The sequence below is a fragment of the Macaca thibetana genome, chromosome 12, assembly GCF_024542745.1.
Source record: "Macaca thibetana thibetana isolate TM-01 chromosome 12, ASM2454274v1, whole genome shotgun sequence".
Classification (NCBI taxonomy): domain Eukaryota; kingdom Metazoa; phylum Chordata; class Mammalia; order Primates; family Cercopithecidae; genus Macaca; species Macaca thibetana.
The window spans coordinates 55,894,364-55,909,452 of record NC_065589.1 but is presented as its reverse complement, the minus strand read 5'-3'; the positions used below and the strand labels follow the sequence as shown (position 1 = coordinate 55,909,452).

General features: G+C 38.3%; 1 pseudogene; it reads right to left on the bottom strand.

Moving 5' to 3' along the window:
• Positions 1-3,723: 3,723 nt before the first annotated feature.
• Positions 3,724-5,252, bottom strand: LOC126932050 (inosine-5'-monophosphate dehydrogenase 1-like; annotated as a pseudogene).
• Positions 5,253-15,089: the final 9,837 nt, after the last annotated feature.

Here is a 15,089-nt window from a genome sequence, read left to right as displayed (position 1 = left end):
GTGAAATGTAAAAACATATGCAGGCAAAGATGAACCCAACAACTATTTTGCAATATTAATGAAAGGCAAAATAGACTTTGAAACAAAAAGGACTTTAAGTAGAAGTAACGGCCTAGTTCACTAGAAAATACAGCAATCCTGAATACATATATGTTAAAAGCAAATAATATCCTGAAAAAAATTCATAAAGTAAAAATCAATAGTATTAAAGTTGAAATGGACAAATTATCAATTGTAGTGGGAGATTTTGACATAATTTTCATCAAATGATAGATTGCATATATAGAACACTACAAATAATAAGTAGATGAAGGAAATTGTTTTCAAACACCCACAGAGTATTTTAAAAATTTATTTAAAATACTTATGTACCATAAATTTGCTGTTTTTTCATGTAGAGTTCTTGCAATTCTCTTTTGCCTTTTCTAGAAAATAATATACATGGAATTATTCTGTATATTAACTTTGGAGAAAGGTTTATTTCTCTTAGAATAATAGAGTTGAGATTCATTCATTTATTGCATGCATCAATACTTTATTCCTTCTTATTGCTGAATAGTATTTCATTATATGAATGCATTACATTTATTTATCCAGTCCCCAAGTGAGGGACATTTGTGTTGTTTTCAGTTCCTGATGATACTAACACATTTGTTTTAAAATTACCACATTTGTGTGAATATGGGTTTTTATCACACTTAGGTAAATGCTAAAATGTGGGGTTATTGAGCTGTATGCTAAGTATATGTTTGACTTTATAAGGCATTGTTTTCTAGAGTGGCTGTGTCATTTTGCATTCTCTTCAGCTTTGTATGAGAGTTCCTGTTGGTTTGCATCTCTGCTATCACTTGGCATTGTCAGGTTTTTTTGTGTGTTTGTTTTATTTTACAGGCATTCTGATAGATATGTAATTGTAATTTTAATTTCATTAAATAAAGTAAAAGATAATTTTATATTATCTTTTAAGTATATTACTGGATTCAAATTGTTGAGGATCTTTTTTGTTTATATTCACGAGAAATAGTGCATTGTAATTTACTTTTATTGTAATATTTTTGGTTGATTTTGGTATCAAGGTAGTCCTGGCTTTGTAAAATGAGTTGGGAAGTCTATACCCCTCAGCCTCAGCTTCCTTTTCTTCAAGAAATTATGTGAAATTAGTATTACTTGTTAAAAATTTAGTAAGATTTACCATCTGGAACTACAGTTTTCATTTTTGAAAGTTTTTAAATAAAATATTTAACTTTCTACTTGATGAAGACATAGACAATTTACTATTTAGTGAGTTCTGGTAATTTACATTTTTCAAGGAAGTGGTCTATCACATTTAAGCTGTTTAAATCATGGGCATAGAGTTGTTGGTCTTTTAATATCTGTGGAGTCTGTAGGAGTCACCTCTTTCATCTCTTTGATGAAAGACTGTGGAATCTGTAGGATCATCTCTTTCATTCCTTATATAGTTAATTTGTGTTTTCATTTATTTCAAAATATTTTCCAAGTTCCCACTCTACTACTTGTTTGACTTATGGTTTATTTAATTTTCAAATATTTAGGTGCTTTACAGATTTTTTTATCTGTTACTCGTGTTTGGAAAGTATAATGTATAATATATACAAAATATAATTTGATTTTTTCTGAACTTTTTGAGGTGTTTTATGGTCTATGTTGGTGAATGTTCTATGTGCACTTGAGGAGACTATGCATTCTGCCATTAGTGGGCAAGAGTGTTCTACAAATGTCAATTAGGTCAAGTTGGTTGATAGTGTTGTTCATGCCTTCTGTGTCCTTACTGATTTTCTATCTACTTGCTCTGTCATGTCCATTACATGTACATACACTGGAACCTTTCTAGAAATGTTATAAAATTTGCTTTCAAAAGTCATATATATTTTAATAAAATGAGAGGAAAAAATATTAAATTATATTTATTCAGATACCCAACCATTTCTTTTGCTTTATCCTCATTCCTAAGGTTACAAGTTTCCTTTTGTTATAATTTCCCGTAAGTCTTGTTTGAGTTTAAACTATTTTTCTGAACTTGTTGAATTTTTTCTGTAAATTTATGTTTTTCACTGAACTTGGAAGTTTTTCATCCACTACATCTTCAAATATTTTTCTTCACCAATCATTTTTTCCCTTTATTTCATAGATGCCAATGACACAATTACTAGGTTTTTTGAATACTGTTATTATATTATCTAGAGGCACTAGAGGCTCTGGTCATTTTCATTTTCAATCTTTTTCTCTCTGTTATTTAGACTACACAATTTTTATTGATCAATTTTTAAAGTTTACTGACTTTTTCCTCTGTTATCTCTATTCTTTTATTGAACCGTCTGGGGAATTTAAAAATTTCAGGTGTTGTATTTTTTATTTTTTAAATGTCCAATTTTTCCCTTTTCTTTTTCCAGTAGTTTCTATTGGTCTGTTAAGAACATCTTTATTTCCATTAATTTCAAGAGCATTCACCTTTGCCTCATGGAGCATGGTTATAATAGCTACAATAAAGTCTTTATTCCAACATCTGGATCATCTTAGATTTGACATTTGTTGATAGTTGTTTCTCTGGAAAGCAGGTCCAACTTTTTTTTTTTTTTTTGGTTATTTGTATGTTGAGCAATTTTGCATTACATCTTCAAAATTTTGAGTAATGTGTTGTGAGACTCTGCCTCTTATTAAAATCCTCTGAAGATGTTTTGTTTATTAATAAATCAAATTAGGTTCAGACCATGAGTTCTATCTTGCCTTACACTGGTGCTAGTTCGAATGTCAGTTCAGGGTTTAAAGTCTTTATTGTGTTATCTGAAACAGTCAGGGATTAGTGTAAGACTTTGGAGCTGATTCACAGATCAATTCTTAAAGCTTTTGCTGTGCTTCTTTGGATGTGTTCCATACAGGCAGAGTTTGGGGGCACACCAGGGAATTTTCTTCTTCACTGCTTATTTATTTATTTTATTTTATTTTATTTTTTATTTTTATTATTTTGTTTGGAGGCGATGAGACCTGCTTGATTTGTTCTTATTATTTAATACACAATGACACAACTGTGATTCCAAGGTATGTAAAGTGTGCCTTCTACTGCAGCTGAGGAGAGGGCAGGAATGGTATACCTGGGGATGGTGTGAGTCAGGAATGACAGGGAGGCGAGGAGGCCATGATCAGGGCAGCCTCCTCCCCAGGGCCAGGGACAGGGGAGTGGCCTGAGGAGCAGGGCCCAAGGGTAGCCTAGGGCGGGGGAAGTGGGTGGAGACCTCCTGTTGGCTTAGGTCAAGAGCTCAGAAGTGCCATATGGCTGAGGGGGTAGTGGCCCGGGAAGGACCAGAGGCAGGGCCAGGAGAACACCATTTCCTGGGGGGCTGGGGGCAGGGAGGTGCCCTACAGAAGAAGCCAGGAGGGACCTCCTGCCCCTGGGGTGGGGGCTGGGCTGGAGCAGGCTGCAGCAAGACCTGAAGCATGCGCAGGGCCTGAGAGCCTGGCTGGCTGGGTTGGTGTGTGTGTGTTGGGGGGTTCCCAGGGCAGCCTGGCCCAGAGAGCAGTCCAGTGTCTGCAGACGGTGCCCAGCGAGAGGCCGCAGACCCCTCAGAACCTCCCTCCTCTCTCCCTGGAAAGGAACTGGGGAACCTATAGTGCAAATCTGTGGATCACTCAGTTACAGAGGGAGGCTGTGCCCAAAAGTGGACACTGGGGTGCGCCCCCTCCACCACTCGGCCTCCACGACTGTCCTCAGTACAGCCGCTTCTCAAAAGAGTGCAGGCTGTGGATGCCACCCTTGATCTGGGCCGACGTGGTCTGCTTCTCAAACTTCAGCTCTCCTGAGTACATCAAGGATTGAAAGACAGGCTGCGGCCGGATATCCTGGCAACTGTGTTGCATGCCCGCTATGAGATAGGACACGAACTTATGAATGGACCTTTTGTCCTGGATGGAGCCCAAGACACATTGCGGGATCTTCACATTATTCCCCTCACCAAAGTATCATTTCTGGCTGCTGCTGCTCTTCTCCATGGCATCCAGTGAGTCCATGCCCCGGTACTTCTTGAGCCGCACCCCGTCTGAGAAGAAGTACTCGCCGGGGGCCTCTGTGGTGGCGGCCAGCAGGGATCCCATAATCACTGTGGAAGCTCCAAGGGCCAGGGCCTTGACCATGTGCCCTATGGTCTGGATGCCGCCATTGGCTATGATGGGCACACTAAAGCACAGGGCATACTCGGCCACCTTGTACACAGCAGTGCCCTGGGGCCAAGGGCAGGCCATCACTTCCTGGGTGATGCAGATGGAGCCGCAGCCCATGCCTATGCGCAGCCCGTCCACACCAGCGTCAATCAGGTTTTTGGCCTGGGCTGCTGTCATTCCAATCACCTGGAGGTGGGGGTACTTCTGTTGGATGTAATGCACCATGGTAATCTGATACACCAAGTTCCCTTGGGAGGAGTCCAAGACTATGATGTCTACGCCCGCCTGGGTGAGCAGGTCTGGGGGGTATTTGTCATCCTCAGGGGTGCCCACAGCTGCCCCGCACAGTAGCTGCTTGTGGGAATCCTTGGAGGCCAGAGGTTAGTCTTGGTTCTTCTTCAGGTCTGTGCAGGCGGTGATGGCCACCAGCTCATGGCTATCATTGACGAAAGACAGCTTCCCTTTCTTGCTATGCTGCAGGATCTCATTTGCCTCTTTCAACATCAAGCTTGCTGGAGCCAACACCAGCTCCTTCCTTGGCATCACCACCTCACTGAGGAGGTTGGTGTGGTCCTTCTCAGCAAGAAAGTTGATGTCTCTGGAGGTGACGATGCCCACCAGCTTGCTGCCCATGGTGCCTGTCCCCGTGATGGGGATGCCTGAGAAGCCTTGCCACATCTTGGCCTCCAGCACATCACCCAGAGTGTGCAAGGGGCTCAGCGCCATGGGGTCAGTGATGAAGCCTTGTTCAAACTTCTTGACCTTCCGCCGCTCGTTGGCCTGGAACTCTGGGGTGCAGTTGTGGTGAATGAAACCAATACCTCCCATCAGAGCCATTGCGATGGCTATGTTGGCCTGTCACAGTGTCCATGGAGGAAGGAGATCAGCGGCATCTTCAGCGTGATCTTCCGGGTCAGGGCTGAGGTCGGGTCCGCCTCATCAGCTACGAAGTCTATGAATCCTGGGAGAATCAGGAAGTCGTTGCAGGTGAGGCGCTCAGCGCTGGCAAAGAGCTGCTGCGCGGTGAGGCAGTCCTCGGGCACGTAGCCGTTGCCGCTCATGATCAGGTAGGCCGCCATGCTGCCGCGAGACCCCGCGACATCCGCGCGTGCCGCCGCTGCTGCCGCCACCACTGCTGCTGCTGCCCCCGCGTTGCGGCGACGCTGCCGCTGCGAGCCGCGCGGGCCCGCTTCTCTCTCCCCCCCCCCTCTCTCTCTTTTTAAAAAATAATTTTCTGTCACAGAGTCTGCCTCCCAGGGGTCCCTTTTTCCAGTCCCTCTGGCCAAGAGTCTTCTGTCTAAGTCTTCCACACAGTGGCACAGTTCTGTGTTATTAGATATACCCGGGGGATGAAGTAATGAAAGAAAAGACAGAAAATAAAAATGGGAATTCCTTCCACGGTCTTTAAACACAGAGACCCCTAGAGGCCCATTTTCATGCTTCCTCTGTCCAGAAAGATGGATTTCTAGGGCTTACATTCATGCTGCGGCCTCTACATGCACTGAAGCTGGTCAGTGAAGCTGGCCTTGGGGCAGAGGGAGAGAAAAACACATTGGGATTTCACCTTCAACCTCCACTTTCCACCTCTTAGAGTCCCAGTTTCATAGTACTTTGACAGGAAACCAGAGTTTTCTCAAAGTTTTTGCTGTCTGTTCCCATCACATTGTTCCCTGATTTGGCCCATCCTTAAGTCAAGACCAGATGATCTTGAAGGAAAAATATCATAGGAAACTCACTATTGGCATACTGGTCATTTTTTGTTTGAGTTTTGATGTCTCTCATCAACCTTCTTGCTATTATTTTGTTTCAGAATCATCCTCATTTAAGTGTTTTAGTATTTTGTCCTGAATTTTTAATTGTAATGAGTGAACGAGAAGGATTCTAGCAGGCTTATTTCATCTTGGCTGGCACCTGAAGTCCATCCATAGGATATATTTTAAAATTGTTCATGTACTTGGCCACAAAGACAGTCTCTAAGAGTTGGTAACACAAAAAACATGTTCTCTGAAAACATTGCAATAAAATTAGTAAATAATGCCAAAATGTACTTTTCCAAATATTTTGTAGCTTAAAGCAGAAATTGTATTGCAAATTATAGACTATTTAGATCTGAAAAACAAGAGAAGCACAACTGATAGACTACAACAAAAAGTATACTCACGGGAAAAATGTTAACCTTAAATGTCTGTACTAGGACAAAACAATTGGAAAATTATTAGCTAAATATTTAACTGAGGAACATTTAAGTGAAGAAGTTAGAAAAATAGTAAATCTTAAGAAGGTAGAAAGACGTAATAACAACAGAAATAAAGGAATTTAGAAAACCAAGCCACAATAGGGAGATTCAGCATAGAATAAAGTTTATTTTTAGAAAAGATTAAAAACTTACACAAACCTCTAACAACATTAATCAAGAAAAACCAAAGATAATCTACATTTTTGTATTAAATTATTGAATAGTAAATTATGTATTTATAATATTTAATATAAAATATAGATTTAATGGACTATTTCCTAGAGAATTAAACCTTATTAAAATGGATCCAGGAAGATATTTTAAAACTGAATACACTTACTTCCATTAGGGAAATGCAATCAGTTGGAAGAAAAAGCAGGAGTCCCAGTTATTGACATGCGTTTATCAAACTGTCAGGGAATACATAACTATAAACTTTTAAGTTTTCCTAGAGAACAGAAAATGTGTTCCTGGTTAGACACTTATTAACTATATTCCTAGGTAAATGCTTAGCACTCTCACTTGCTTAATTAGGATAATGACCAGAGTACCTACCTCATAGAACTGTGATGATTAAATGGCGAAAACAAAAGAGATATGCTAAGAGCACTGACTGACACATAGTAACTGCAAAATAAATGTTAGCTATTCTTTTTTTCTTATTATTATGGTACCAAACCCAGAAAATATTACTGCATAAAATAAATTCTTTAAACCAGTATTACTTAACATAAATGTACAGATACTAACACATTAGCTAACTAGATTCAGCAAAATATTAAAAATGCATTGTGGTCAAATAATGTGTATTGTAGGATTTCAAGGATGACTTAATATTAAAAATTTTGTTAATCTTAATATATTACTATGTTAACAGATTAAAAGAGAAAAAAATTATGATTGATTCAGTAGATTCAGAAAACTCATGCAATAAATGCAGCACCCATTTGTAAGGAAAACTTTTCACAAACGGGGAATAGGAAGGTACTTGCCCACTTACTGAAGTGTATCTAAACCTGTAGCAAATACTATTAATGGTGAAACCTTACAAAATCTCCATTAAAGTAGGGAGCTATGCAAGAATTTTATAGGACTTTGTAATCAATTCCAAAAGACAAGGATAACAAGTAAGAAGAATGAGAATTGGCATGGGAGAAACTAAATTTCATTATTTGCATATGATGTAATGATATATATATAATCTGAGATGGCTTATAAATGAATTACTGGCACTAATAAGAGGTCAGCATGTTCCTGGATATATAATCAATATACAAAAGTCATTGACATTCTTATTTATTCCCCATATGCTTAAACTATTACAGAAACTAAGGTCAAATTCATAAGAGGTACAAAAACTAAAAGATACCTAAATATTTACTGGAGGATATAAGAGAATGCCAAAAAACTCGATATTAATTGACGGGAAAAGTTAATACTCTTAGGAAATAAATTCTCCCCCAATTAATTTACATATCCTATGTAGTATCAGTTAAACTAACTCTAAAATTTCTTTGGAATGTGAAATGATCAGGAATATCTAAGCCTTTTTTTATAGTAGGAAAGGAGAAGAAATTCTTTGCAGATATGAGGACAAATTGTAAAAGTGTGAATATTCAGCTATCTTACTATTTGTACGGGCTAGACAAACCAACCAATGGAAAGGAGCAAAGAACCCAGACAAAGACTTATGCATATGTATGAACTCAGTTCAGACATTATTAATTGGTTGTGGAATAACAAAGTTTTAAATAAATGGTTCCAGGTAAAATTAATTATCCTTATTAAAAATTTGCAATTTGTGACACATTAAAATAAATTCGAGATAGATTAAAGACCCCAATATGAGAAAAATTCTATAAAGATTTTGGAGGGAAATACAGGAGAATCCCATATTTTAAAGAGGATGATCATAAGCACAAAACTTCAAAGGAAATTATTGATAACTTTGGCCTTATTAAAATGCAAAGCTCTCTAATACAGGATACATTGAAGAAAGTTAATAAAAAATAATAATTGAAGAAAAGAAATTTATGACATTTGTAGCAACAAAATATTGGTATCTTACTATAGTAAAAAAGTCTTCTGAAAATGAATAAGCTTAAGACAAGTTACCTAATTGAAAATTGGGTAAATCAAACAAACTGAAGATTCTATTTAAAAAAGAAGCTGGAAAGATAAACAGCTGAAAAGGTCTTTAATCTGAATAGTTGAGGGAGTATGCTCATGGGTTTGAAAATGGAATACCATTTCACAGTTACCACTGGCAGACCTCTGACCACTAAAACGTCAACAATACTCAGCTTTTGGAGGTGTGGAGAAACAGTCTCTCATACGCTCTCAGTGGCTATGTAAATTAGTCAAACTACTTTGGAAAAACACTTAGATAATATCAAGGAAAGTGGACTGAGTATAGTACATATCCCAGAAATTTCACTTCTAGGTGGATGCTCTATTCTTTTATATGTACATAAGAAAACATATACACGATTATTCCTTGTAGCACTGTTATTAAAAGAAAAAAGTGGGATACCATCTAAATATTTATCAACAAAGAAATAATTAGTTTATCATATATTTAGTAGACTACCATCTGGCAGTTAAATGAACTAGATCTACATGAATCATATTTGGTACATTTTGAAACCATAAGGTTAAATTAAAAATTAATTGCCAGGCATGGTGGCTCATGCCTGTAATCCCAGCACTTTGGGAGGCCAAGGCAGGTGGATCGCTTAAGCTTAGGAGTTCAAGACCAGCCTGGGCAACATGGCAAAATCCCATCTCTCCAAAAATTAGCTGGGCAGGGTGGTGCACACCTGTAGTCCCAGCAACTTGAAAGACTGAGGTGGGAGGATCACTTGAGTCTGAGAGGGGGAGGTTGTGGTGAGCTGAGATCGCGCTACTACATTTCTGCCTGGGTGACAGAGTAAGAGATTGTCTGAAATAAATAAATAAATAAATAAATAAATAAATAAATAAATAAAATAATTGGGCCGAGCATGATGGCTCATGCCCGTAATCCCAGCACTTTGGGAGGCTGAGGCGGGTGGATCAGGAGGTCAGGAGATCCAGACCAGCCTGGCCAGTATGGTGAAACCCCATCTCTACTAAAAATACAGAAATTTGCCCTGCATGGTGGTGTGTGCCTGTAGTCCCAGCTATACTGGGGAGGCTGAGGCAGAAGGATAACTTGAACCCAGGAGGTGGAGGTTGCAGTGAGCTGAGTTGCAGCCACTGCACTCCAGCCTGGGCGACAGAGCAAGACTCGGTCTCAAAATAAATAAATAAATACATACATAAATACATACATACATAATTGAGCTGCAAATATCTATTCATACAAAATTAAAAATAATGTAAAATGATCCCTATAATTTTGCTGGCAAAATTTTATGTGGTTAAGAGCAATAAAAATCAAGATAGGAAGGATATATATTCTATCAAGATATTAGTCATGTCTGGAAAGGGAGGGTGTCAGGTAGAAGGGGATGAGTAATTCAGATAAAAGGACTGGAGAAGGAAGTGAGGGGTTTTCTCTGTATCTGTCATTTTTCATTTTTTTTCCCAAAAATTTCTGAAACAGTTAAAAATTTAACATTTGTTAGATCTGAGTGTTAGGTATAAACTTATTTTTAAGTGTTTGAAAGATTTCCTAATGAAGAAAAAATGTAAAAATTAATTAACAGAAGAAGATATAACCACTTTGTTTTCTGTGCTGAGTGATGCACAGCTGTATTAGCTGTAGTGTTGAGCAGCAGAGCTTCACATTTCTGCTGACTTTACATGTGAACTTGAGCTGAGCCTCACAGAGGGAATGTGTAAGCTGGAGAAGTCAAAGTCAAGCGGGAGGGAGGATACTGCTATGACTAATTTATTATTATTTTTTTAAGTAACCACAAGATTCTCCACACAAACTCATGTAACTATGAGCCTGTTATAGAAACTGACATATTTTGCTATTATTTTTTATACTCCTTTTCTCCTCTGGAAAAGGAGGAAAGTGTTGGCAAAGTGTATTTTGGTGAAACTGCTGTTCTTTGTTTCCTTGAAAGCCATATGCTAATATATAGTCATAGGGAATAGTGTTGTTTTCTCTTCCAGAATTAGTTTATCTGGTATAATTTAAGGTATATAACCCAGGGAAGATATTGGTGATGAATTTAAATCTTTGGATTTTTCTCGTTTCTCTGTGTACGTTCGATTTTGAGAGTTTTAAAAATTTGGTGCTAAATTGCACTGACTACTACTACAGAATAAAATTGTAGTTTTTGCCAGGTAATCTCTTCCTCTCACCCCTGATACCACACATACATACACACACACAGTTTTTTCCCCATCAATTTTTGTTTCATTTTAAATAAAATTAAGGGATTATTTATAAAAATTAGGCACACATTAGCAATTCAGATCAATTTAAAAAGTTAAAATGGTTTTATATGTCAACCTGAAGCAATGACTTTAAAAAGTAGTATAATTTCATTATATGACAATATTAAATAATTCCTCTGGTTGTGAGAAGCAAAGTTAGTGTTAGCTGGTGCCATGATTAATTTTATGTGTCAACTTGGCTAGGCTATAGTGTCCCGTTGTTTGGTCAAACAGCAATCTAGACATTTTTGTGAAGGTAGTTTTTAGATGTGATTGATAGCTAATTAGTAGACTTTGGGTACAGCAGATTACCCTCCAAAATGTGGATGGGCCTCATCCCATTAGTTGAGGCCTTAAGAACAAAGACAGTGATTTCCCAAAGAAGGAATTCTTCTCTAGTCTATAATATAGAAATCTTGCCTGGGTTTCCAGCCTGTGGTCCTGTGGAACTTGGACTCAAGACTGCAACAGCAACTCTCATTCAATTATACCTTCTGGTCTGGCCTATGTGGTTTGTACTTGCCAGTCCCAACAATTGCATGTTACAATTCCTTAAAATCAATCAATTTCTGTGCATCTTTCTCTGCTTCTCTGTCTTTATCTATAAACATGAATATATCTATAAAGATATCTAGATAGCTATTTATCCTATCTTTATCTATCTGTCAATCATCTTTCTATCACATCTATCTATCTATCTATCTATCTATCTATCTATCTATCTATCTATTATCTATCTAGCTATATCTAGATACATAGACACCTCTCTCAATCTCTTCCCCCTCCTTCATTTTATTAGTTCTGTTTTTTTCTGGAGAACCCTAATATAGTTAGCTATTAGACAGTTGAAATTAGTCATCATCAATATTAGAATTTTCCAACTATTGTAACACATTCTAGGTATACAAACTTTTGCAAACACCTGCGACAGTTTTTCTTCCCACAGGACAAATGAGCTTGTTTGGGAATACGCAGGGGGTTGCAATCACAAGCAGCCTATGATGCATCATAGGCATACCCTTGGGGTAGAAGCTTCTTCATCTTCATGTAAAGATGACTATTTAAGCAGCCTTGGAAAAAGGTGCATAGGTTATTATAGGAGTTGGTGCTTGTTCATGGATAGAAACAGCCTTGCTAGGTAAGTATTCTTGTGCAGATGGCTATTTTGGAACACTGGTCTTGAGGAATGTCATATGATAAGTCCTGTTACAGTCATTTGTGTATAATAGCTCCTCCTTATGCTTCCTGCCTCCATTTTGTTAGGGTTTTGACAGGAGTCACTCCATTTTGATACTGGCAACTTTCACAGGCTCAACTCTGAATACAACAAGGACAAGAGGGGATTTAGGGCCAAGGAGCAGAGTAAAGGGGTCAGTGGATGAAATTACTAAGAGGAGACATTAAGGTTAGGGAGATTCTTGCTGAATTGCCCTAACAGGATTCTTGGTAAAGGCAGACCAAGATGATAAGATAGCAAGGATAGGGAACAAGGAATTTAACCAGATATAGACGGTGATCAGGGTGGGAGGATGACAGCAGAAGTTTTTGCTAAAACTGGGCTGGGAAGGCTTAGTTGACAAGAGGCCTCAGAGAAGTCTGACTAAAGTTTGGTCAAGGAGAGTTTCTGTCATGTTTAACGGATCTGAGTTCTCAAATGCCTGTCTTAATGTAATCTGTAACCCAGGTAACCATATTTAAGTGGACACTTCTGATTTTGATAAGCGTTAAATAGTTGTGAGGTCTGTTAGGCCTGTTCCATATCTTTGACACCTGCTTCTTTCCTGTAAAGGCCAAGAGGGAGGTTAGGCATCAACACAGCCCTAGGGCTGCTCTGGCTTTATTTCAAGAGTTTACAGCTATTCTGGAGGCTGAGGTAGGAGGAACGCTTGAGCCCAGAAGTTCGAGGCTTCAGTGAGTTGTGATTACATCACTGCACTCCAGCAGTGCAGTGAGAGAGCGAGACCCTGTCTCACACAAACAAAGAGTTTAAATTGCTGTAAGACTGGTGAAGAGACCATCTCCATACATGCCCTGGGGCACATGCTCATTCAGCCCCAGTTGGTGCTTCTGAACAAAGCTGCCCTTTCCACTCTTGCCTCAGCCTCCTAGTATGCATGCCATCCCCTTCCCCTCTCTGCACACAAACCTCTCTGCACACTCCCCTCTCTGCACACACTCCCCTCTCTGTCCCATCCAGGCCCAGTGTACCCCAAAAAAGGGTTTATGCTCCCTGTGCATCTGGGCTTGCATCAGAATCATGTCTAGGACAGTTTTTTTTTTTTTTTTTTTTTTTAATGCCAAAAATAATTGAACTCCATTTACTGCACTGACTGGAAAGCAGTTGCCCGTATTTGGGATTCGAAGTACACAAGCAATTGCTAGGGTCAAGACTGAATCCCTCTATGTGACTCTCTCCCTGTAGCTTTCCACCCTCCAATGACAAGGAGCCAAGAGGAGGCCCTGTGTCCAGAAGGATGTCCTGATGAAACAGCTGTAAGGAACACAAACATGTAGTAGCATATATAAGACTGTTTTACAGAGTTGGAAGGGACAGGAAAACAGAAAAGTGAAGAGGAAAGTGAGTCTTTGGTATGCTGGCTGTTAATCATCAACATAGTAAGAGAGAAACAATTTTCTAATCTCTGTAGGACCTGGACATAAAATACTGTGGCTTCTACACATGGATAATTCAGTCTGTGTGTACTGAAGTAGGAGTGAAAAAAAAAAAGCTTTGAACCCACTGTAGGAAGAAGGAGGATGTTAACAACTCCACCCTTTCCTCTGCCTTGTGCTTAAATCTTTCTTTGTGTTCTATTGTGTGATCTGGACACTTGGGAGATAATTTTTTGTGGAAAGAGCAACTAGGCAACTAGGATGTTTGCAGAGAGGAGTTGAGAGGGGAGTTGAATAATTACAAATTTTAAATGGCAGACACATGACTTCCTTGGGTTTCCTACACACCCAGTTCTGCCAATAAATAGATGAGATCAGTTTTCTCATCTGTGAAATAAAGGAGTTGGATGTCTTCACTAGATGATCTCTACAGTCCCTGGCAGTTTAAAAATTTTATGAAAAAGTACAATGCAGAGAAAAAACAGTTAAGGTCTCTTATTCTCTTCTCAACCACAGGACAACCAGATTTACAATTTGGTTTGTTATTCCATATGAAAAGTGGTTGTTACCCAAAGAAAGAAAAGAAAGAATTTATTTTATAAACTACATATACAAAGCACTACTGAAAATAGACAGTGGATACAGTCAGAAGTTTAATAACAGTACTTATCTGTAGTTTTAGCTTTTCAGAAATAAAGCAAAGTTCATATTAGTTAAAAGAGATCCTGGCAAAATATTTAATCTTAAATGGGGGAATATTAAAAATTGTTTTAAGTTGTACTTTATGCCTGTACTATTTTTGAAAACTATTTTTATGAGACTTATTTTTTCATCTTTAAAACTGGAATAATGATTTCCAAATTAGGTACTTATAAACTTTAAATGAAGTATTATATGTGAAACTCCCTAATATATCCAATGCTGACTCTTAGCTTGCAAACAGTCTTCCTTTCTTCTTTGGTATTCCTCATCTTGATGATCTGTTCATCAATATTTCTCTGTTGCCAAGCTAGAAAGCTAGAGTGACTATAAATCAATGCTTTTCAAGCTGTGGTGATGTGATCAATTTATGCAGAAAATATTTTAAAATAGAAACAATGGAATACAAAAAATTAGAGACCATTGCAAATACAATGGTACAGATTGCAATAATACTTAGCAAAGGTATGTATTATTTTGTAAAACTTTGATGATTAAAGAGTATGTTTGTGTATGGGGAGGCTTGGGGAGGGAAGTTCTTTTGATACAGAATGCATTTCCTTTTACCATAAAAAATATCTGAGAAACACTATCCTAAGATATGCTGTCTCTCACCTATGTGCAATTGTTCTCCAGCTTATCAATTTTATCTTCCGAAGAAGCTTCGGATCTGTACCCCTTCCTATTTTCTGCCATTGACTTAGTGTAAGCCTTAATAATTTTAGTTTCCTTGTCATCAAAATTTTTCACACTCCAAACTGCTACTCAAGATCTTCCTAATAAAATTTATATCTAAACAGGTGAACCCTACAGACAGATGCTATTTTTAGAGTGAAGGGTCAGTGTTTAATAACCATCACACGTATGGGGGGCATTTCAAATATACGGTTGTAAAATAAATTAATACCTCAGACACTTCCTGAGTTCCCCTCATGCCTTTCTCAGTTTCAAATTTTGTTTCAGCCTCAGCCTGTGGAACAGTTAGATCCTTGCAGAA